Source organism: Xenopus tropicalis, chromosome 5, assembly GCF_000004195.4.
Source record: "Xenopus tropicalis strain Nigerian chromosome 5, UCB_Xtro_10.0, whole genome shotgun sequence".
NCBI lineage: Eukaryota > Metazoa > Chordata > Amphibia > Anura > Pipidae > Xenopus > Xenopus tropicalis.
The window spans coordinates 85,113,589-85,136,225 of NC_030681.2; the positions used below are offsets into that span (position 1 = coordinate 85,113,589).

Sequence of the window (22,637 nt, forward strand, 5' to 3'; positions counted from 1 at the left end):
ACATCAATGTTGAATCAGTCTGTAGTGTTTTTTTCCACTTTAATTTTGAGTGTGACTCCAAATCCAGACCCCCATGGGTTGATAAATTTCATTTCCATTGATAATTTGTGTGATTTTGTTGTCAGCACATTCAGCTATGTAAAGAATTAAGTATTTAATAAGAATATTTCATTCATTCAGATCTAGGATGTTGTATTTTTGTGTTCCCTTTATTTTTTTTGAGCAGTGTATATACATTCAGCAGTTTTTCATAACAATATGCATACAACATTATTTTTGTTAAATAACTTTAAAGAGGTTTTAAGAAAATGAATACAAAAAAATATTTTTCCTGACAGAGCCCATTAATCTGTAACCACATAAATAATCAGTTCAAATAGCATAATGCTATTATAAAATAATGCCTCTAGCATTTTTAATTAAAAAGTTGCCTTGGTGTTTTAGAACACCTTTTAATTTCCCTCAAGAAAATTTATAAACAGGTTTTTGGGAACAGGCTTCAGGCCTTATTATAATTTCACAATGAAAAAGTCTTCACTCTTGCTGAAATACAACTCCAGTCAGTCACCAGTATGTTGCTGTTGGGTGGATGTTCTTAGCTGTATTTCATTGAGTTGGCAAGCCGTACAGTGCATTCTTCGGTCATATGGGTTCAAGAAGTGGTTTACAAAGAATCTCTTCTCGTGCTGATTTATAAGAATGTTACTGCATATTCAGTTGTTTCAGGATATTGTATAGTATTAGAAAAAATGTAAAATATTACATCGTAGTGACACAAACAAAACTTTTAGGCACCCTTGAATTAATCCAGGTGCAAGAGAAAACGCAGATGTGACGATTAATGCAAACACAATGCAAAACATTTCTAGGAACCTGAAAGATTCATTGTACTATTTTACCATAGATTTGAAGCCTTCCACTTATCCCCTGTATCACAAGTCAAGGGCAAATTACTTTTTTTATGCCCAGGACCCTATTTTCTTTTTGCATCCAGTTTTCTGGAAGATCTGAGGTGACCTTATGAACACAATGTAAAAAGTGTATTATTCAACAGAAGAATAGAGTTTGTAGATGTAAGAGGTTCCACTTACATCATGAGATCATAGATATGAGTGGATAAAGAAAGTGCGGGATGAAGACATTAGATTCTGCTTACAGATCTTTTGATTTTTGAGGAGAAGGGCCCAGACCAGTTACACTTCACATTAGTGCTGTGTATGGCACTGTATGTATGGCAGTCATGCATGTGCCAGTTAAGGTGCATTAGGTTCCACTTATCCAAGTTCAAAATAAAAGCTTGGTTAATACAAAAACAGAGGCAAAGATAGTATTACACCATACAAACCATCTTGTGTGTATGTGTGTGTTTTTGTTATACTAAGGGAAACAAGTCAGTCTGAAAACACAAAATTATCTAATCTGCAGGAAGTTGTATACTGCTGGAATAAAAGCGCAGGGAATAAAAACTCAGCATTTTGGAAGCTGGGACATTGTGCTTCATGGGGAACATTTATATATAGTGCACCAACTATACTTCTACCTGTAAGTGCATTCAAGTTACTGTGAATTTATGAAAAGACGCCAGAAATGCTAGAGAAATTACATATTTAGAAAGAATTGTAGTGCCACTCCCCATGCTAGTTCCATAGACACACTAGATCTTCTCTCACTGTGTTTCAAATTAAGGTAGCAGACAAGGCTGTGATCTCCCGAGGAGCATACTCATGATCACATGCCTCCAGCTACAAGTTCACTCACCCTGAAATTAGATAGCTTCTTGAAGAGTGCAGTTATTTGGCAAATTAAAGATATTAAGATACACAAAGGTTAATTTTCCTTTTGTTTTTTTTCCTTACTATAATTGGTTCAGCTTGAGAACATTAGTTCTTATTTGCAAAGAACTATCATTTGCATTTAGGGAGTATTACTTTGCCTAGAGAGGCTACCGATGGGCTGCCTACTGTAGAAAAGCTTCACTCTCCTATATTTTGTATTCTTTTATATATTGGTCAAATAAACACACAGCACATCACAGAGAATGCAGCGTCTGAAAGGCAGGTAGGGGTAATCATAGGCAAGTAACTTTATTTGTATAGGCAAATAATCTCCCGGTCACAGTTCATACCTTAGCTGCAAGCTGTCCTTAATTTTCAGGGATATTGCCTTGTTTTGGTTTTCTGTCCCTAGAAATGGCCAGGGTAAAATCTGAATAATTTCACAGACTGCTCTCACTCTGTACCTCATCATACTGAAGTAGGGAATTAAAAGAAAACTGTACAGCGATCACATGACAGGAAGTAATTCAGACTCCTTTTGTGAGAAAAAGACACAGCTCTCTCTTTTCCTCCATTCAGCCAGGGGGGCAGTTTAGTTTTTCATTTTGGGATTATCCAGTGGCACATTGTACTAGAACAGTATTTTTCATAAAAAGGCTTTATTTGTATGAAACGTGTATTTTGATAGATGCCTGCAGTGCTCAGGGCTATAGTTTCCCTTTAACTTTTTTTATATTTTTTTCATGATGTCCACTTATACCATATTTGGGGGTTGTAACACATTACATTACCCATCCCTTAACACATTTCTTGTATGTGTCAAAAGTCTATCAACAGTGTTTGCCTAATATAGGCCACAAAACAATAGCAATAACTGATTAAGACAATTTAATTGCAACTGACTAGGCTTGTGGAAATCATTTAATACAATATATAATATGCAATTGTGTGTGAAATGATTCCACAAACTAGCAATTTCTCCACTAACATCTCTATCCAGCATTAAAGTAGTGGAAAAACATCATATATCTTCAACACAAAGGGCTCAAAAGAGTTTAAATATGTTACACATGTTCTGTAAAGTATTCACATTTTCCCCCTTCAGTCCCCTCAATGATTTAATCCAGACCCCTACCTCCCTTTCTGCTGTTATTGCTCCTAGAATGGTAAGAATGCAGGCACTTGCTCAAGCAGACAGCTTGTAGGTTGTGTCTGGCTTTTGCTGTTCACCTGACAATAACACAGTGATATGGCTGAAAGTATGCCTTTACATTAGGCATGGCTGACTTACATCCCTCTAGCTGTTCTAAAACTACAGCTCCCACTATCCTTTTATATGCCTATTGTATGTCATGCTTACCGGCAATACATGGTATCCACAGGGACCATGGCAGAGTGTTAAAACACAATCAGCTTTAAACTAAAGGATTTTTTTGCTTCAGAGTTTAATATATAATAGCTAAAGTTTCAATAAGTTTATTTAGTCATTTACAGTAAATGTCAGACTTCCATAAGTTTAAATCTGCGAACAGCATACACACACACAGACCCTTATTCAGCATACATTTCATCAAGAATACAGGCTCACATAGGCAGAACTGTCTCTGATAAAAGTTCTGCTGTGTTTGAGCTGAGCTCAGGGGTGTTGGTTGGGAGAAAAAAATTGAAGCAGACCGCTAGAGCTGAGTTTCTATGGGAACCAGCAATGCCATCTCTTCACTGGTTCTAGACTGGGGGGCATGTTTAGTAATCTGAGCTTAGAACAACTGAGCATGCCCACAAGCCAACAGCCAAAGCAAATTCCTGAGGGAGGGGGCTGAGTGGGTTACAGGAGGAGAAGCAAATCTAAGTGATTAAGGGAATGTTGCAGCCTTACTATTAACCTCTGGACACCCAGTGTGGCAGGTATTGAAAGATTTCAAAGAGGCTGTTCACTGATTAAATTTTTGTGTGTGGGGTTTACATGTCCTTTAAGATCACAAAAAATGGCATGAACCTACCTTTGATACTTCTGGAATCAGCATCTTTCAGGTTAGGATTGTGCTGACACGCTACAGTGAAGACGCAGCATCTCTTCTACCCAGCACAGTGTTATAGGTCTCCTCCTCACTAAATATTGGGCCCTGCCAGTGATTTGAAATGGACCCAATGCGCTTACTCACCTCAGGAAATTTTTTTTTTTTAAATCCCAGGGCCACAGAGCAGGATCTGATTGACGATGCCACCTCCTGATCAATGGATCACTGGGCAAGAACTGCTGAACCAAAGGGCCCAGTTAGCAGCTCCACATATTGGCATCATTATGGAACTTATAGACTTATATTATTATGTATTTTATATAAATAGTGTTTGTGCAACACATCAGATTAGATGAGTAGCTCCGCCTTCTCTCCGAGTTTTGTAGATAGGTGGAGAAAATTGCATCTGCTCTCATCCCCAGCTCTATATAGCTGCACTGACACAGCATCAGTCTGAGTATCAGTCTAGAGGTGGCCATACACACTCCGATAATATCGTACGAAACCTCGTTTCGTACGATATTCGGTGCGTGTATGGTATGTCGGCGAGTCGACCGATATCGCAGGAAGCTGCTGATATCGGCCGACTCGCCGATCGGACCAGTTGGAAAATTTTGATTGGGCGCCATAGAAGGCGCCTGATCAAAATCTCCCTTCAGCGCTGAATCGGCAGAAGGAGGTAGAAATCCTATTGTTTCTACCTCCTTACCTGCCGATTCAGCCCTGAATGGTGTGTGGCACATGACCGATGGTCGCACGAAACATCGTCAGATCGCCACGTGTATGGCCAGCTTTAGTGCAGCTACACAATGTGGAGATTAGTCCAAAAGTTGAGGTTTTTTGCTTTTTTTTTGTCCTGATCACCACTCTGTGTAGCTGCACTGAAGCTGAAGATGCCGCTGTTGCTGCTGTTGCTACACAGAGCTGATACTCCTAGTGGGAAGTAATAAATATTGCTTCTGCTTTGTGAAGGTGTAGTAGGTTCTTTCTCAATTCCCATTCACTTTACTTTATTCACTCTGTTATACTGATGTTTCAACAAATAATAACATTTCATAACAATACTAATTTAACATTTACTGATTTGTAGAATGGATATTGTGTTAGAAATTATATACCTTTGTGATCTCTGCATAAGGGAACTTTACAGAGTAACAGCAAGATCTTCATTGTGCTATATTTCATGCTGTTAAAAGATTGTAGAATTAAACCAATATTTCTCCTTGACAGTTTGCCTTTCAGTATTGTGATTTTAGTTTATATGCACTACTATGGCTAAGAAGCTTTTATCCCAGTTAGGAACAGCAGTTATTTTACTTTCTTTTTAACATTTTAAAGTGTAACCTGTATTACAATTGAACTTAAATGATTTTATTAAACACTGAATGGCAATTTAGCAAAAGTTACATTTAGTATTTGGAGATAATGGGCCCGATTCACTAAAGTCCGAAATAAGGAGTGCTATTTATAGCATGCGTTAAAAATCTTATCACTTCTTATTTTTCGCTCGATTCACTAAAAGGACACTTGTCATAATTAAGAAGCAATGTTCTTGGCGTTATTTATCTTACGATGACATATTTTAATGAAAAAAACTATGCGATAAGCGTTATTGACCTTTAGTGAACCGGCCCCTATAACGCTTATCCCATAGTTTTTTTCATTAAAATATGTCATCGTAAGATAAATAACGCCAAGAACATCGCTTCTTAATTATGACAAGTGTCCTTTTAGTGAATCGAGCGAAAAATAAGAAGTGATAAGATTTTTAACGCATGCTATAAATAGCACTCCTTATTTCGGACTTTAGTGAATCGGGCCCAATGTGTTTGTATTATCTGTAGTATTGTTTGAAACACAAGGTTGAAATCCTAAAGTACCTAGTGTCCCTATTAATATTATAGGACTTGCAGTTTACTAGGAGCTGCGTAGCACACCAACAAGTTTCTGCAGATAGGATGGTTAGTGATGAATATGCTATGAATTTCCATCTTAAGATGACTATACATTATAACCTCGCCAAATGAGCAGATCTTTCAATGATACACCTACCATCACATCGATGGGGATACAGACCATTGAGTGAAAACCACATCAATGATTCGTCCTTAAAAATCAAAGCTGCCCAATTGACATCTGCCCAATTTTATGACAGATATCAGTCAGGTAGGCTGGTCGTAGGGCCACATACATGAGCAGATAAGCTGCTGAATCGGTCTGAAGGGCTTAAATCTGCCTGTATATGGCCACTATAAGCAATCACTTTCCTATGGCTGGAGCCCATTCTGGAGGTTTACTGCTCTCTTCATTGAGCTTTTAAATGGTACATAACTTTTATGGCTTGCAACATTTTTCATAGTCTTCATAGTTACATAGTTACATAGGGTTGAAAAAAGACCAGTGTCCATCAAGTTCAACCCATCCAAGTAAACCCAGCATACCTAACCCACACCTACCAATCTATACACTCACATACATAAACTATAAATACAACCACTAGTACTAACTGTAGATATTAGTATCACAATAGCCTTGGATATTCTGATTGTTCAAGAACTCATCTAGGCCCCTCTTAAAGGCATTAACAGAATCTGCCATTACCACATCTCTAGGAAGGGCATTCCACAACCTCACTGCCCTCACCGTGAAAAACCACCTACGCTGCTTCAAATGGAAGCTCCGTTCCTCTAATCTAAAGGGGTGACCTCTGGTGCGTTGATTGTTTTTATGGGAAAAAAGAACATCCCCCATCTGCCTATAATCCCCTCTAATGTACTTGTACAGAGTAATCATGTCCCCTCGCAAGCGCCTCTTTTCCAGAGAAAACAACCTCAACCTCGACAGTCTCACCTCATAGTTTAAATCTTCCATCCCCTTTACCAGTTTAGTTGCACGTCTCTGCACTCTCTCCAGCTCATTAATATCCTTCTTAAGGACTGGAGCCCAAAACTGCACTGCATACTCAAGGTGAGGCCTTACCAGGGACCTATAAAGGGGCAAAATTATGTTCTCATCCCTTGAGTCAATGCCCTTTTTTATACAAGACAGCACTTTATTTGCTTTAGTAGCCACAGAATGACACTGCCTGGAATTAGACAACTTGTTATCAACAAAAACCCCTAGATCCTTCTCCATTAAGGATACCCCCCAACACACTACCATTCAGTAGATAGTTCGCGTTTATATTATTTCTACCAAAATGCATAACTTTGCATTTTGACATGACATTTTCAAGTCTATTTTTATGCTGTTCCTCATGTTTTAATATTTCTGTACATTTAACTTGATAGGCAAATTAGTTGAGCTGACACGAATTTAAACATATAGTATTTTAAATTGTGTTTCTAAGGAAAATAAAGCAGGGAGTTGTTTCAGATAATTTCCATTGTAAATCAAATGACTCCCTGAGCTTACACATATATTAGCACACACATATCAACACATACACAACATAAGTTGTGCAGCATTTAGACATACAGGCTAGGGAGCTGCAGGGGCCACAAGGCACAGAAAAACTTACTGTCTGATAATGGCAGTAGTTAAAGAATAAGTAAACCTTTTTTTTTTCTATTGTTAAAATTACTCTAAACAGCCTCCCAGAATTGCCTACCTTTGTCCCTCTTCTTTTTGACCTGGATCCTGAGTTACATTCAGCTCTATTCTAATCTTCTTAACTTACACAATATTCCCATAGACTTCTACTGTATAGTTTTTCTAATCCAACTGAAGTTAATTCACTGAGATAATTTTTCCAAAAAAGAAGTACTGGTGTGCTCTATTAGATTCAATTGTCCTTGTGCGGCCGGATTTATTAAAAGGACTAATACAGCTGACCTACAAGTCAACTGCTATTTTAACTGTGCACTATACCTCCATTATAATTAAAAGAAGAATAAATACAGGAAGAAGACTCGTAGGACTGAAGCAAGGGAGACAAGCAGTTGAGTATCTGTGGTTAGGATTTGCACTCTGTTGCCTTCATTTTTTTGCTGTGATGAGCTCTTCAAAGCCATGCTTTAAAGTGTTGGCTACTCTCAGTAAAAAAAGGCAAAGTTGATCTTTTGAAGGCAAAGAGTTTGGAATTCTTTCCCACATCCTGTCTGACTTTATCCGAGAGAACAGGTGCAGCTTGCAAAGTCTGTAATTTGCATGTGTGAGCAGGTTATGAAAATGGTGTTGAGATGCTAGTCATTAGAGGAGCATAACAAGCGAGTTGGTGGGTATTTAGAGAGAAGTTTAGAGATGTAGAGTGGGGCAGAGTTATAACCTGCTTTGAATGTGAGGGGTCATTAGTGTGAAATTAATGCTGAAAGGCAGCTAAATCCAGCGCAGACTGGCAAAGTGGCATGGAAGAAAAGGAGTGGTTACTGAGGTGTATAAGCTTAGCAACAGTATTTATTATGGACTGAGGAGGTGACAGTTTTTGGAGGGGAAGGCAAATCAATAGAATGTTATAGTAATCTGAGAGTGAATGTAAATTCTAATGGCATCTTGGATGATAAATGATTGTATTTTGAAAATATTCCTTCAAAGAAAGCAACATGAATTAATGAGTGACCTGATAAAAGGAGTGAAGGACAGTGCAGAATCCAGGATAACCCCAATGCACTGAGCCACTGAGGAGATAGGGTGATAAAACAAGGGTTTATCCACAAAACGTGTTGAATGTAATTAACTGTGCTCATTGACAGCGTAAAAACAATGCCAGTGGTTCGCAAAGATTTCTGGTTCATTGCTCCACCATTCCATGATTGCAGGGATCCACCATTCCATGATTGCAGGGATTTCGCATGGAATGCACATTTTTGTGGCTTGTCAGTAGGCAGTAGAGGTGAGCACCTAATGTCTGGCAGGACTGAATAGCGTTTCATTCATAGGCTTTGGCAGCTCAAAAACAAATCTGAATAAATAAACAAAGGGTCACAACTCACATATTTGGCCCACATCCTGCTTTAAAAGCTGCTGCAGATTTGTTTTCTAACTTAATGGGAGATTTTCATTCAAGCACAACCAACCACAAACTAATATAAACATCAATATTTCCAGTAAGTGAAAAAGTACATTCCTTCACAGCATTTTAATGGCTTTTATTTTTATTACACAAGCATGCTAAAAAATAACGAAGACATTTTAAAGTAGTGTTATAAACCTTTTATAGAAAGCAAATACATAAAAAGCACATGTTGGGTTTCTAATGATGTCCTCAGGTACTTTGGCTGATCCAAAACCTTCAGTGGGTTCTGGCATGATGAGAGGTAAGAAGTGAATTCAGTTTGCTGACAGAAAGCCTTGGTGCACTATTGCTCACAATGATTTATAGTTTGAATGCCAGGCCAAGTTGTATGTTTACCTTTAAAACTATTGATCTGGATGTTGACTGAAACAATACCTTTAATAATCTTTACTTGTTTTGGTGGAGAAAATCTGTTTTGCGGTCTCTGTTTTTTAGAAGCCAGAAGCTGCAGATGTGAAGTAATGCTGCTTGCTCATGGTCTTTATGTACACTTTCCACTAGTGTAACTAGAATGGTGGTTTAAAGGAGAAGGAAAGGTTAAAAATTACTGGGAGTTACCAATAGTTAGACACCCCCCAGGGTATTTACTTACCTGATACCCTGGGTGCACCTGTTAGCAAAAAACTGCCCCGGCCCAAGGTTCTTTTCCATGAGCACCATGGAGCAATCTTCTTCCTGCTTCTTTTTTTTTTTGCGGTGGTGCGCATGTACTGTAAAGTAAAAAGTCTGCTTTTTCACTTGCAGTTTTCTGCTAAGAAAAGCATTGACCTGGTGTAGCAGGTAAGTAAATACAATCACTAAGGGATGCCAAAGTTTTACCTTTCCTTCTCCTTTAAAAGAGGAAACTAGCTTTACAATAGCTTAACAGTATGTTGTAAACACCTTCAATCTAAAGGAATTTTAATTTACAATGTATAAATTATTTTTAATTATGATTTTTTTGCTCAGGCTTACTGAATGCTATGTGGCTTTTTATCAGTGGCATGTTGTTGCAGTCTGGTGAAGGGCTTCATGGGGGATTGTTGTAAGTAGCAAATTGATTGAGAGAGGTTGGATATTGTGCAAAGTCCGTTTTATCTGGGCTTTTTATTATTTACCAGAGGTACTGATTTTTTTTTTTTTAAATATTCTTTATTTTATGCCTCTGACATATTCTGCAGCACAATGATTATACATCATTCATATTAGTCCCTACTAAAGTGTAGTTTACAATCTAAGGATCCTAACACAATGGAAAATTTATCATGTTTTATCAACAGATTACCTGTTTGTATGTTTTTGTAGAAACCAGATTACAAACAGTAGAACATACAAACATCTGAATGTATTGGCTCTTTGTATTATAGAGCATTAGAAGTGGTAAAAATTTGGGATCCAGTCATTTCTGAAGCTCTAAAACAGGGATCCCCAACCTTTTGGGGAGCAATAGAAGCATGAAAATGCTTCCTGGGGTGCCAATAAGACCTATAATGGACTGGCAGCTTACAGAAGGCTCTGTTTGGCATTATGCTTGGTTTATATGCAACCATGGGTTAGTTAAAATAAGGTAATTGAATGGGGAATAAGAAGCATTGCTGGTCATGTTAATACATGTTTAACTGGGCTCGTCTCTAAGAAATAAAAAGTAAGGTTAAATAGAAGAAATGCTGACTTTTTACTTTTTAGTGGTCTAAAATATTGAAACATTAAGGGAAAGAGACCTGCAGGTCAAGTGAATAATTTACATTTGCATGTTGAGGAATCAGAGAATCTATAGTATAATAAAGGTGTCAGACCCAGCAAGGGCTTTAGGGTAGAAAATACTGATGTTACTCTGATGAGAAGAGTGGTGGTAACATCAACAGTCAGACACATGATCACAGAGAACACCATAAAGAAAAGAAACATGTTAGATATAGTACTGCTTATGCATTTTGGCTTTAAAGAAATCTGTCTCTGAACATAGACCTGATAAAACTTACCTTAAAGACCCCTGATTATTGAGTAACTTACAACTTGGAAAAAGTTACCCCCAGCCACAGTCCTTAATATCTACATTTTCTTATTCACCATTTCCCTGCGTATATTTCTTTAACTGATAAAAGGTTAAATCAAATGTTCAGCTAAGGCAGCACAACTGTGTTTTCAGTACTGTAAAGATTACAGTGGAAAGTTCAAACATTTTTTAATCTGAGAAATATATACTGAAAATATCTAGGAAGTGTGTATTAAATTAGCCTTTATCACAGTCATGATAGGCTTGATTTCAACCTACAGTCTTTTTTTGCCTACTTATTGTTATTACAATTTCACAATGACACCCTCCCACCTTGTAACCCCACACACATTGGTTTCATGAGAGCTCAATTAGGGATAATAATTATTTTCGAATCAGTGTGATAGTATATTAAATCTGGAACTGTATGTCAAACTGCATCTTCTATTTGTGTAAATCATGCTGACATTCAGAGCCTGATCTGATAAGCGTGTTGCCAGCAGAGTTGCTGATCAAGCTCTGATTCACTGTCGGCTCTTATTCAAGTATTAGATGGTAATCTGTAGCAATCTATAAAGATCACTAGTTGTTGCGCCGTTCAGAAATAATATTTACATGATGGATGTAAATATATGATGGATTTTTGAATGAGCAGACCTGGAATCTGAGGCTAAGTCCAGCACTCAGTCTGTGCATTCATTTTGGGAAAGGATTTTTTGGGAAAGGATTAATATTTTGGCCCTGGAACAATTAACTACTATAGAATTAAGCTCAACAAATATGTACTTATTCACTTATATATAATGAAAATACATATCATATTATGGACACAGAGGTACTAGAGGAATCCAAAGCTGATAGCCTTAAAATTGTGAAGATACATTCATATATGCTTGACACTGTCATGAGATTTTGTCACTATACATATATTTTATCTAGCATATGGGAAGAATTAGCTTCCTTTGTAAGGCATTTCTTTACCCATGGTTGGTTTAGTCTAATTTTAAAGTGTTGTGATTTTCTTCAGAATTGGGGAAAAAAACAGACAGGTAAGAGGATTGTACTAGAGAATGTTTTCCGACCTACGTGGTGGAGGGCCGATAATGGAAGCCAGTTTTGACCACTCCCCTTTTTGAAACCGCACCCACTTGAAACCAAACCCGTGTTATCACATGACCATACCCATATTAATGGTTGTAGTACAGCAAAAACCTGCCATACTCTGCCTGCCCTACCCTGCCTGTGTGTGCCATACTCTGCCTGCCCTATGCTGCCTGTGTGTGCCATACTCTGCCTGCCCCACCCTGCCTGTGTGTGCCATACTTTGCCTGCCCTACCCTGCCTGTGTGTACCATACTGTGCCTGCCCTACCCTGCCTGTGTGTGCCATACTCTGCTTGCCCTATGCTGTATGGCATACACAGGCAGCATACAGTGACACAATGCTGGCACTGCTCCTACAGTCTGCACAATAACTATATTAAAAAACTTTTTAATTGCAGTACCACCTCAGTATATGTTCTTTTTGTAGTGTGCAGGGAGTCTGAGGTGTGAACAGGTGAACAATGGGGGTGATTACAGTCTGAGCCTGAGGTGTGAACACTGCAGGGGGTGAACAATGCAGAGATTAAAAGGTGTGAACAACACAGGGGATTACATTTTTAAACAATACAGAGGGTTTACAGCCTGTATCTGAGGTGGAACCATGCAGGGGGGCAGTTAATCACAGTACTGATACCATTTAAAGCGGGCCGCCAGTTGGACAGCACTGCTTTAGAACTTTCAGAAAAGGTTGGGGTTGAAAATGATATATATGCATTAGGAGGGCAGAGCTGAGAATAGATAAAAAGTGTAACTTGTCTTCGACCTTAAGGGAGTCTATGGCTACTGTATACACCAACTGCAGGCATAAAAGAACTATAAACGTCATATTATGGCCACAGTTCTCCTCCGAAGCTGATAGTCAAACAAATTTGAAGGTACATTCAGATATGCTAGACATGGCTCCATGTGATGTAAGATGGGCAATAGAAACATATATGGATACATTTAATAATGGAGTCCAGCAACAGGGTGCTACTCAGGAGGTGTGATTTATGCTGGGGTGGAGGTTAAAAGTGCCAATCAAAGTTCATGTGACCACTGCAAAATAATTTGTCAAAAACCTCTCTTTAAAAGCATTGAGGAAAAAGACCGTGGAGGGCTTTGAAGCTTTAGTGAAGCTTGTAGAGTAATGGCAAGAGACTGATACTTTGAGGATATTCTTACATTTACAGTATACATTTTTGTGGTGTCTGCTAATATTAAGTGAAACAAAAAATAACCTTATTACAAGTCATGACTATTAATCTTCATCATTTTTTTTTCTATGAGGATAGTGAAATATCAATTACATAGTTACATAGGGTTGAAAAAAGACCAGTGTCCATCAAGTTCAACCCATCCAAGTAAACCCAGCACACCTAACCCACACCCACCAACCTATACACCCACATACACAAACTATAAACACAACCACTAGTACTAACTGTAGATATCAGTATCACAATAGCCTTGGATATTCTGATTGCTCAAGAACTCATCTAGGCCCCTCTTAAAGGCATTAACAGAATCTGCCATTACCACATCACTAGGAAGGGCATTCCACAACCTCACTGCCCTCACTGTGAAAAACCAACTACACTGCTTCAAATGGAAGCTCCGTTCCTCTAATCTAAAGGGGTGACCTCTGGTGCGTTGATTTTTTTTATGGGAAAAAAGAACATCCCCCATCTGCCTATAATCCCCTCTAATGTACTTGTACAGAGTAATCATGTCCCCTCGCAAGCGCCTCTTTTCCAGAGAAAACAACCTCAACCTCGACAGTCTCACCTCATAGTTTAAATCTTCCATCCCCTTAACCAGTTTAGTTGCACGTCTCTGCACTCTCTCCAGCTCATTAATATCCCTCTTAAGGACTGGAGCCCAAAACTGCACCGTATTCTCAAGGTGAGGCCTTACCAGGGACCTATAAAGGGGCAAAATTATGTTTTCATCCCTTGAGTCAATGCCCTTTTTTATACAAGACAGCACTTTATTTGCTTTAGTAGCCACAGAATGACACTGCCTGGAATTAGACAACTTATCAACAAAAACCCCTAGATCCTTCTCCATTAAGGATACCCCAACACACTACCATTCAGTAGATAGTTCACGTTTATATGACAATGACACCTTTTAAAATAGATATGTAAATGGCTATGAAATGAATTTCCATCTTCTGTATTTTTATAAGCATCATCCTAAAAAAAAACAAAACTCTGTGGCAATATCACAGATTATTCAAGCATCTGAGCGTGTAATGAAGCATATTTAATAAGAGAAGGAGCCCCATATTGGAAGGAGCTATGTAAATATCGCCTCAGCGTCTGTCAGCTGCAGGTGTTGTTTTCAGCTGAATGCGAGCAAACTGCAGTTGTCAAAACCAACAAAGCTGTACGGGAAATTGTCCACCCTGCTGAATTTTCCATTTAACCCACTAGATCAGCTGAGTTTCACAGTTAGAAAATTAGTTGTTTTCCCTGATTCGTTCTTTCCTTCCGGAAGCTAAAAGTAGATAATAGCATTTGTATAGACTACTAGGGGTCATGCACAAGCACACCCCAGAGGCAGGTGCAAATGTAAAATTCTACCTGTTATATATGCCCCCCCCCCCCCAACCATATACATTACCTATTGGGTCGCACATTACCATGCTGGCAATGAACATATCACTTAAAAGGAGTCATTTTGCTGTGGGTAATTCACTGAAAACTGGTTTGGGTGATTTCTTGAACAAGAGTACTATCCAAGGCATTGATCTCAAGATCTGCAGTTAGTAAATGTATTAGTATACTGCATTGTATCTTTGTGTATATATATATATATATATGTATATGTATAGATAGGTATACTTCCATGAACATATAAGAGTACATTATTAAAATACAAACGTTTCAATGTCATGTGATAGAAACTATGTAACTAATCAGTGATTATAACTGATGACATCACCAAACATAGTTTTAAAGGATATAATTTACAGGATATTCATGGCTTTCTTATGTATGTATGTGTGTGTGTGTATATATATATATATATATATATAGAACAAAAAATAGCCGGGTACCGCACTCACAGGTCTTGTAGAAAGAAATTTATTCAAAAACTCGTGTCTAACGTTTCGGCTGCCATTGCAGCCTTTGTCAAAGACAATGTGAATACAGTGAATACACACAGATAAACCAGAAAGTGGCTTGAAAATAGTGACGTCATGGTGTGGGGGAAAAAGTGATTACACAATAAACCATAAATAAACATATAAATCCAAATAAATGGTGAAAGGGAATCAAGTAGAGACCAAGAAAGTGTATAAGAAGATAAATACAAAGCATAGAGGAGAGTCTGGAGCCCAACCGGTAATCCTGCGTACACTGATGTTGAACTGCAACTCGCTCACTCTGTAAATCAATCTAGCTCGTCCAATGTCGGTTTGCAGGTACCCCCAAGCTGTAGTAGAGTCAGGACTCTGTTAGGGACAGAATAAACTTACCGGTCGAGCTGAGCGAACCGGAGGTGCTTAGACGTAGTACAACAGTCGCGCTGGTTCAGTCAGTCACGGTGAGCTAGTCACAGTTTCTTTGGTCCCGTGTAGGAGAAGTTGAACTGAACGTACTGAAAGTATTTAGTAGCGCTGCCGTAGCGCTTATGGTCAAGGCTGCGTAAGGTCACATTACACCTATGAACGGTGCTGCTACGGCTCAATAAAATAAAGTTATATAACTGCGGGTCCTTACCACTGATGTTGGGTGCGCATACAAAGATAACATAGATCTGTACAAAAAGTGGTAGGTTTCACTCCCTGGTGCTTCGAAGTCACCAGTCGTCAGGGGCTATATTTCAAACACCAGACGACGACTGGTGACTTCGAAGCACCGAACTTCGAACACCACTTCGAACTTCGACTTCGAACACCACTGTAAAAATCTCTGCTTACAGGACTTTAAAGGACATGTAAACCCCACACACAAAAATGTAATCAGTGAACAGCCTCTTTGAAATCTTTCAATACCTGCCACACTGGTTTCCAGAGGTTAATAGTAAGGCTGCAACATCCCATTAATCACTTAGATTTCGTCTCCTCCTGAAACCCACTCAGCCCCCTCCCTCAGGAATTTGCTTTGACTTCTGGCTTGTGGGCATCCTCAGTTGTTGTAAGCTCAGATTACTAAACATGCCCTCCGGTCTAGGAGCCAGTGAAGAGATGGCATTGCTGGTTCCCATAGAAACTCAGCTCTAGCTGTCTGCTTCAATTTTTTTCTCCTAACCTCCTCTCCTGAGCTCAGCTCAAACAAAGCAGAACTTTTGTCAAAGACAGCTCTGCCTGTGTGAGCCTGTATTCTTGGTGAAATGTATGCTGAATAAGGGTCTTTGTGCATTTATGCTGTTTGCAGATTTAAATGTATCTGATTATGTATCAGAAGGAAAATGCCCACCGGGTGAAAGCTGCTATTTTCTTTAGGAACATGTGATGGTGCTGGCAAGCGGAGGAGATATATTCAGTACAAATTATGCCATTTGGGTGGGGGAGACGTGCCCAACGGATATACATTGTAGGGAAATGTAGGTTTAAATGTCCTTTAACGAATTCAGAAGGTGATTTATTTCAGAACAAACCAAATGTTTCGTTGGATCAATGAATCCCCAGCCTTTGTCAAAATGCTACTGTGCAAGAAGCCAATCCCTTAAAAGCAGTGTTTAGCATGCAATTAACAAGTGAGTGATATCATCCCAGAGAGACACCCATGACAACACATGCAGGTATGAGACAAAATCACAGTGAGACAAAAGCATGTTTACTAAAAAAAAATGGTTACTCAGATGCGCACTATAGAGCTAAGCAGTTACACCAAACGATACTAGAGACATTTGAATACAATATAAATATAGTTTTATACTTATTTTATAAAATATATCATGCATATGATATATATGTTTGTTTCATAACCTGCGCCAATATGTTAAACACTTACGGTATCCAAAAATACAAGAAATGCATACTCTATGTTTAAATGCCTTTTCAGGCCCAAAGTAACTAACATGAGGGGGTTCTATTTTAACACAACATTGTGCAATATTCATTATCAATTTGAAAAATCCTTCTCAGCCTAGAGGCCCTGTCCGCTTTGCAGTTTGTGAATTAGCAATTTTGGGTTCAGTTTAACTACACTCCGGGCCATATTGTTCACTGGAAAAAGCAAGGGCCATAGAACTGCTGCGGTTTTATTATAGCATAGGATAGTAAGTGTTATATTTTTGAATGCAGGCCATGGAATTTGTAAAAGGTTTTGAATGTGTAGTGTAAAGCACACAGTATGAGGGCATGTTATTTGCAGTGTTTTGTTTTTGTGCTATTCCTGTCAGGCTTTCTTTTTTTCTATTTTTAATTAAATATAAAACCTTAGCTATAATTAAAATGTTCTCAGTAAATTGTTAAACCTGTGTACATTTATTTAAAGTATTTGTTTTTTTTTTAAGGCATAGCAAGAAATTGGGTAGTGAAGTTCTAATTGGTATAGCAGGAATGGATGATCACAGCCGCCCACTCACATCAGTGTTCAATATTTCTGTAAGTGTTGGGTTTGTACATTAACATACTGGATTCCATGGCAACTGATGCATACTCAATAGGCAGTTCATAGAATACTCAGTACACAGATATGTGTCTCTGAATGCTGAAAAGGTCCTGTTTGTCTTCTGTGCACAATCCACTTGCAGATACATGTTTTCACTCGAGATGCTTTTGCTTAAAGTACGAGTTTATAATTGTGTATTCTAACTATATGGTTGGTAAATACAATAGTAGGAATAACAATTTGAATTATTAAGTGGTATTCCAGGTCTTAAACATTTGCAGGTATCAGTTAGTTTTCTAGAATCAATCTGAGGCTTTTAGCTCGGCTGTACAGTGAGTAGTGGCTTCTATTAGTGCCAGATATTCACATAGCATTTCATATGCATGAAGGATTATGTTGGACCACTGATTATTTGGATGTCTCACTGTAGAGTGTAGATGTGTGAGGGGCCATTATGGCACCAGGGCTTACTTGTTACATTTGAAGAGGTTTTGGCACTATGACAAGGTCTAAGACATCTGACAAAGTGAGGTATGGAATTAATTCTTTTTAGCATATGGTACTGTTGGGTTTATGCACTTCATTGGGTTGATTTGTAGCATTGTTGCTGTTATTTCAACCATAACTAAAGCTGGTTGTTAGTATTTTTGTGGACAATTGGTCGCACTGGAATGTTGTATATGATGCCAATGATAGGTAAGAGCTACTGTTCAACTACATGCCCCACCACCCTTAGATAGCCTTTGGCTGTTGGTAAGATCTTGGAAGTTGTTGTACCCATTGCATTTCTTAGGAGTATGCAGCTGTTACTGCCGGATTCTTCAATATTATTAAGGCAATAAATGTGAATACAATTTGCTTATGTTACAATTGACTATTGAGAAGATTTAGGGTGGCCACCTTGTCACAAGCCCATACACATGCAACAGCATACATGACAAGCAACTGGGATGTTTGTTTGCAAAACCTATGATATGTTATAAATTGTGTGGGTCAGAAAGCCCCTAAATGTGAAAGCAGATGCATTTTGAATTAAATATAAGGCTCTCTAGAAATAATAATGGATATTGTGAAATTAGAAACACCATTTATTTCCTTCTATTCTGTATACACGATCTTCTGTGTCAGACTTCCTTCAGGACACGGCACAAGCATGCTCAGTTTGCTCCACTCTCCCATGCTGCCAATATTTCATAATGATTTCATATTTGTACCCCTGAACAAAAAGAATGCATCAACAACAGCTGGAGAAAGGTGCAGAGCACAGAGGCTGCACTGAGAATAAGCGCTATGTACTGAGAACTCTGAGGGTCTCTGTTTTGCATTTATCAGTGTGGCACTTGCTCCTGCACTTAGTAAATGAGTTGTATCCACATGCTACAAAATCATTTCTATTCTCCCTCTGCAATCTAAAACTATTATTATTAATATTGGGCATTGATAAACCATGCTTTTAGGTGTGTATTATATTGACAGCGTAAACATTCTTTTCACAGGTGATGCTTGCAGATAAACAGAATTTTGCATATTTCTTCAACCCCTGGGCCCTCGAGTTGACAGCACTGCAGAAACATTTCTGTAATAAATGATTGCATATTGGAACAGCATAAGGTAAATGGTTGGGGTGGGATGAATAATGCTGGAAAACTAGACTGTAAGCAATCTGGCTACTAACATTTATGGACAAATTGCAGACAGTGTGACAGTGTTGCATCATTTGCCATATTGGCTGACACCTCGCCCACTGTCTTAACACTTACCTCCAACATTTGAAAAATGCAAAAAGGGACAAAAAGGAAGGCAAAATTTGGCAGGTTATTTAAAGTTTGAACACATTTCTGGGTATCTAGGGTTCTTGTTCATATGTTATTACAATTTTGCTATTGTTTTATCCTATTAATTACAATTTTACCTAAGCGCAGGTGTTGACTGTTATGGCAGTCCGAAGTCGCGCAAAGTTTCCTCCCGCAGGCAACTTTGTGCAACTTCGGGAAAACAATGCGAAGGGCTTTCCACCTGCAACTCTCTATTGTTTCTGGTGGAAACCAATTTCGGAGAGGTTAGTCACCCACGATAGAAGAGATCTATCGCGGGCGACTGAACCGCTCTGGTTCTTACCCTTAAGTATACTGGGCTCTATGCCCAAAACCTACTTATCTAATTAAGTTTGAGAAACTTTGTATCTTTTTTTTGGTGTAGGAGATCAAAGGGAAATGAGAGACTTTCCAATAAGAATCCGGGGCTGGGGGTTGAGCTGTTAAAATCAGGACGGTCCTGTGAAAATCGGGACAGTTGGAAGGTATGCCTTAACAGACAATGGCCTACAGGGGTCACATAATTTAAAGCAACCCCAGTCCGCTCATCTTGACCAACCTTTTTATATAGTATAGTATAAGTATAAATAAAGTTAGTCTAATGCCTGTGGCCATTTTAACCAATGATGCTTTTGCATCATAATGCATACCTTCGAGCATGTGAATTTAAATTCTGTATAACTAAGAAAAATTGGGATAGCTGGGAATCATGCATAATACAGTTATGTCAGGTACACTAGACATGGAAAATTCAGTGGATGGCTACTTGCGCAGAGCAACTGTACATTCTGTTGTGTATTGCAGTTTTCAGTCTATGGGCCCCCTGAGATATTTCAATGGATTTTTCTGTCTCCAAGTTTCTTTTTTTATTAGGCAGCATTGCCACTATTCTGAAAACAAGCTGAAACTGTTAAAATTCTCCTGTACAACTTTATTGAAGGGACCTTCTTGTATTCAAACCCATTCTATCATGAATATTGTATATATTGCATTAATATATGAAGTGAGAATATAAAATAACTGTGTATATAACAAGGCAATTTGTGCAGCAACATTTAGCTAAAAATTAAGCCTGTATACTAATTATAAATATATTATTTATGCTTTATTATTTATGCTACTAAAAACGCTGCTGATATGCAAAGGAATGTAAATGTTTTTATAAGGGGGGAAAATTTGGCATCCTGGCATCATTTAACTATAAAATGCTTAAAAAGGAGGAAAAAATGCAGAATCATATCAAGCTGTGTTATAGCACATTTTCTCCATTCGAAAATTTGCCTGAGGTTATTTGCCAATGGTTGTACAAGATTTGTCTCATGTTTATTTTGTGTGGCTTTTTTTTGTTAGCTAAAATTCCATCAGTTTCATTTATTGTTTATGAACATGTATGTTTGTTTGTATGTATGATACCCAGAACTGTACAATCTTACAATATATACAAGTGTCATAATAAATACAATATATAAGTATACTGAGAGATTAAGTGCCTTGTGGTATAAGACACAGTAAGAAGGAGGTTCCTGCCCTGTACAACTTACAGTCGAAGTGGTCGGGTAACATACAGGCACAAATTGGAAGGTAAGAGCATTTACTAGGCAAAATAATGTATTTGTGCTCCAGAAGGTAGCATCTGAGTTTTTTGTAGGATAGTGAGTGAGTGTTCCCTACGGAAGAATTCAGGGATAGAGTTCCAGAGATAAGGTGCAGCAAGTAGAAAGGTTTGAGACCAGAGAGAGCAGTGGGCGTGGATGGTGTACAGAGACGGAGGCTCTGAGAGGAGTGGAAGAGACGACCAGGAACGTGCAGGGAGACCAGTGAAGAAATGTAGTGAGGAGCAGGTGATTGAAGGGCTTTGAACATTAGCAAAAGGATTTTGTATGCTTTCCTTTGCTTGACAGGCAGCCATTCTAGAGAGATTATTTGGGACTAAACATGTTACCTCTTGGGAGAAAGCAGAAGGATCCGAGCAGCAGAGTTCAAGATGGATTTCAGGGGAGAGAGGTGGAAGTCTGGACGGCTGGTTAGTAGGAGATTGCAGTAATTTAAGCGGGAAAGGATAAGACCATGGAATAGTGTTTTAGAAGTAACTTGTAAAAGAAAAAGTGTATCTTGGCAATATTGCGGAGAAAAAGCGGCAGGTTTTGGCAGTGTTACGAATATGTTTAGTGAAGGGGAGGGACCCTCAGACAGCGTGCTGAATTAACAGGGTTAATGGTCATGCCGTCAATAAAAAGGGTGAAAGAAGGAGAAGGGCTAGGATTGGGTGGGAAGACCATGAGCTCTGTTTTAGCTAGGTTAAGTTTAAGGTGGCGTTGGTTCATCCAGGAGGAGATAGCCAAGATGCAGTTAGCAATCTGGGTTTGAACATCAGTGGTTAGTAAAGGGATGTCTAAATACTGTATATCTGGATGTCATCTGCATATAAGTGATACTTAAGACCAAACAAAGAAATAAGGTCACCTGTAGAGAGGGTGTACAGGGAGAACATCTATTATTATTAACTGATCACAATATACAAATTATATATTCTGGGTTATTTCAGATTATATGTAAACTATATATGAAACAAATATCAATTGGCTGGTTATTCAATCATATTGTTATCTCCAAGACATCAGGGAGCCTACAATTCTTTAAACCTAATACCTCCATATGCTAAATTGTAGCAAATAAGGTCTCCAAGATGGCAGGAGTGGACCATTATCCCCTTACTGACATGGGGTCAATTGAGATCTCTGTATTGTACAGTTTAACCCCTTACCAAAAGGATTAAATTGCACTTATCTGACCAGATTAGTATAAAATCAAACAAGTGAGAGAATACTGCCTAAGGAAACCAGATTTTCATTAAAGCATTTTGTTGCATTAATTGTTTTACTATCCCTAAAGAACTAGGAAACAAGTAATGTTGCTGGGTTATACTGTAGCTCCCAGCATGCTTTAAAGCAGGGCTGTCAAACTCAATTACATAAAGGGGACATAATCTAATACACAGGCTAAGTCGCCAGCCACATTTTTTAGTAAAATACTGTACGGTCAGTCACAGTGCAGTCAGGCGATTGGTGCTGCACGGTCAGGCACAGTCACCAGGGACCACATAAAACAGCCAGAAGGGCCGTATTCGGCCACGGGCCTTGTGTTTGACACATGTTCTTTAAAGGATTCTGGATCAGGATTATAATAGAATCATTTTTTGCCTTGCCTTTTAATTTAAAAAAAAATATATAATTTGAATTTTTTTGTATAAAATTTATAATTATTAAATTAATAATGCATTAACAGAGCATTATTTTGCTTTCACACTTGCTATGTTAAAATTAATTAGCTAAGGTAAAGTAGAAATACTGAGCTTTTTATAAACGTTCCTCTCTCTTCTCCCCTTGTTG

The 22,637-nt window shown here is 38.4% G+C and overlaps 1 protein-coding gene across 2 annotated transcripts in view; it reads left to right on the top strand.

Annotated features, from left to right (window-relative positions):
• bach2 (BTB domain and CNC homolog 2) overlaps positions 1–22,637 on the top strand; it is a 169,529-nt gene that overhangs the window by 19,742 nt on the left and 127,150 nt on the right. The window contains exon 2 of one of the 2 annotated variants that reach the window (XM_002940313.5): positions 18,931–19,045. The exons of the other annotated variant lie outside the window; for it this stretch is intronic. The gene's annotated coding sequence lies outside the window, so the exon portion shown is untranslated. The remainder of the gene's footprint in view (positions 1–18,930; positions 19,046–22,637) is intronic. 2 annotated transcript variants of the gene reach the window in all.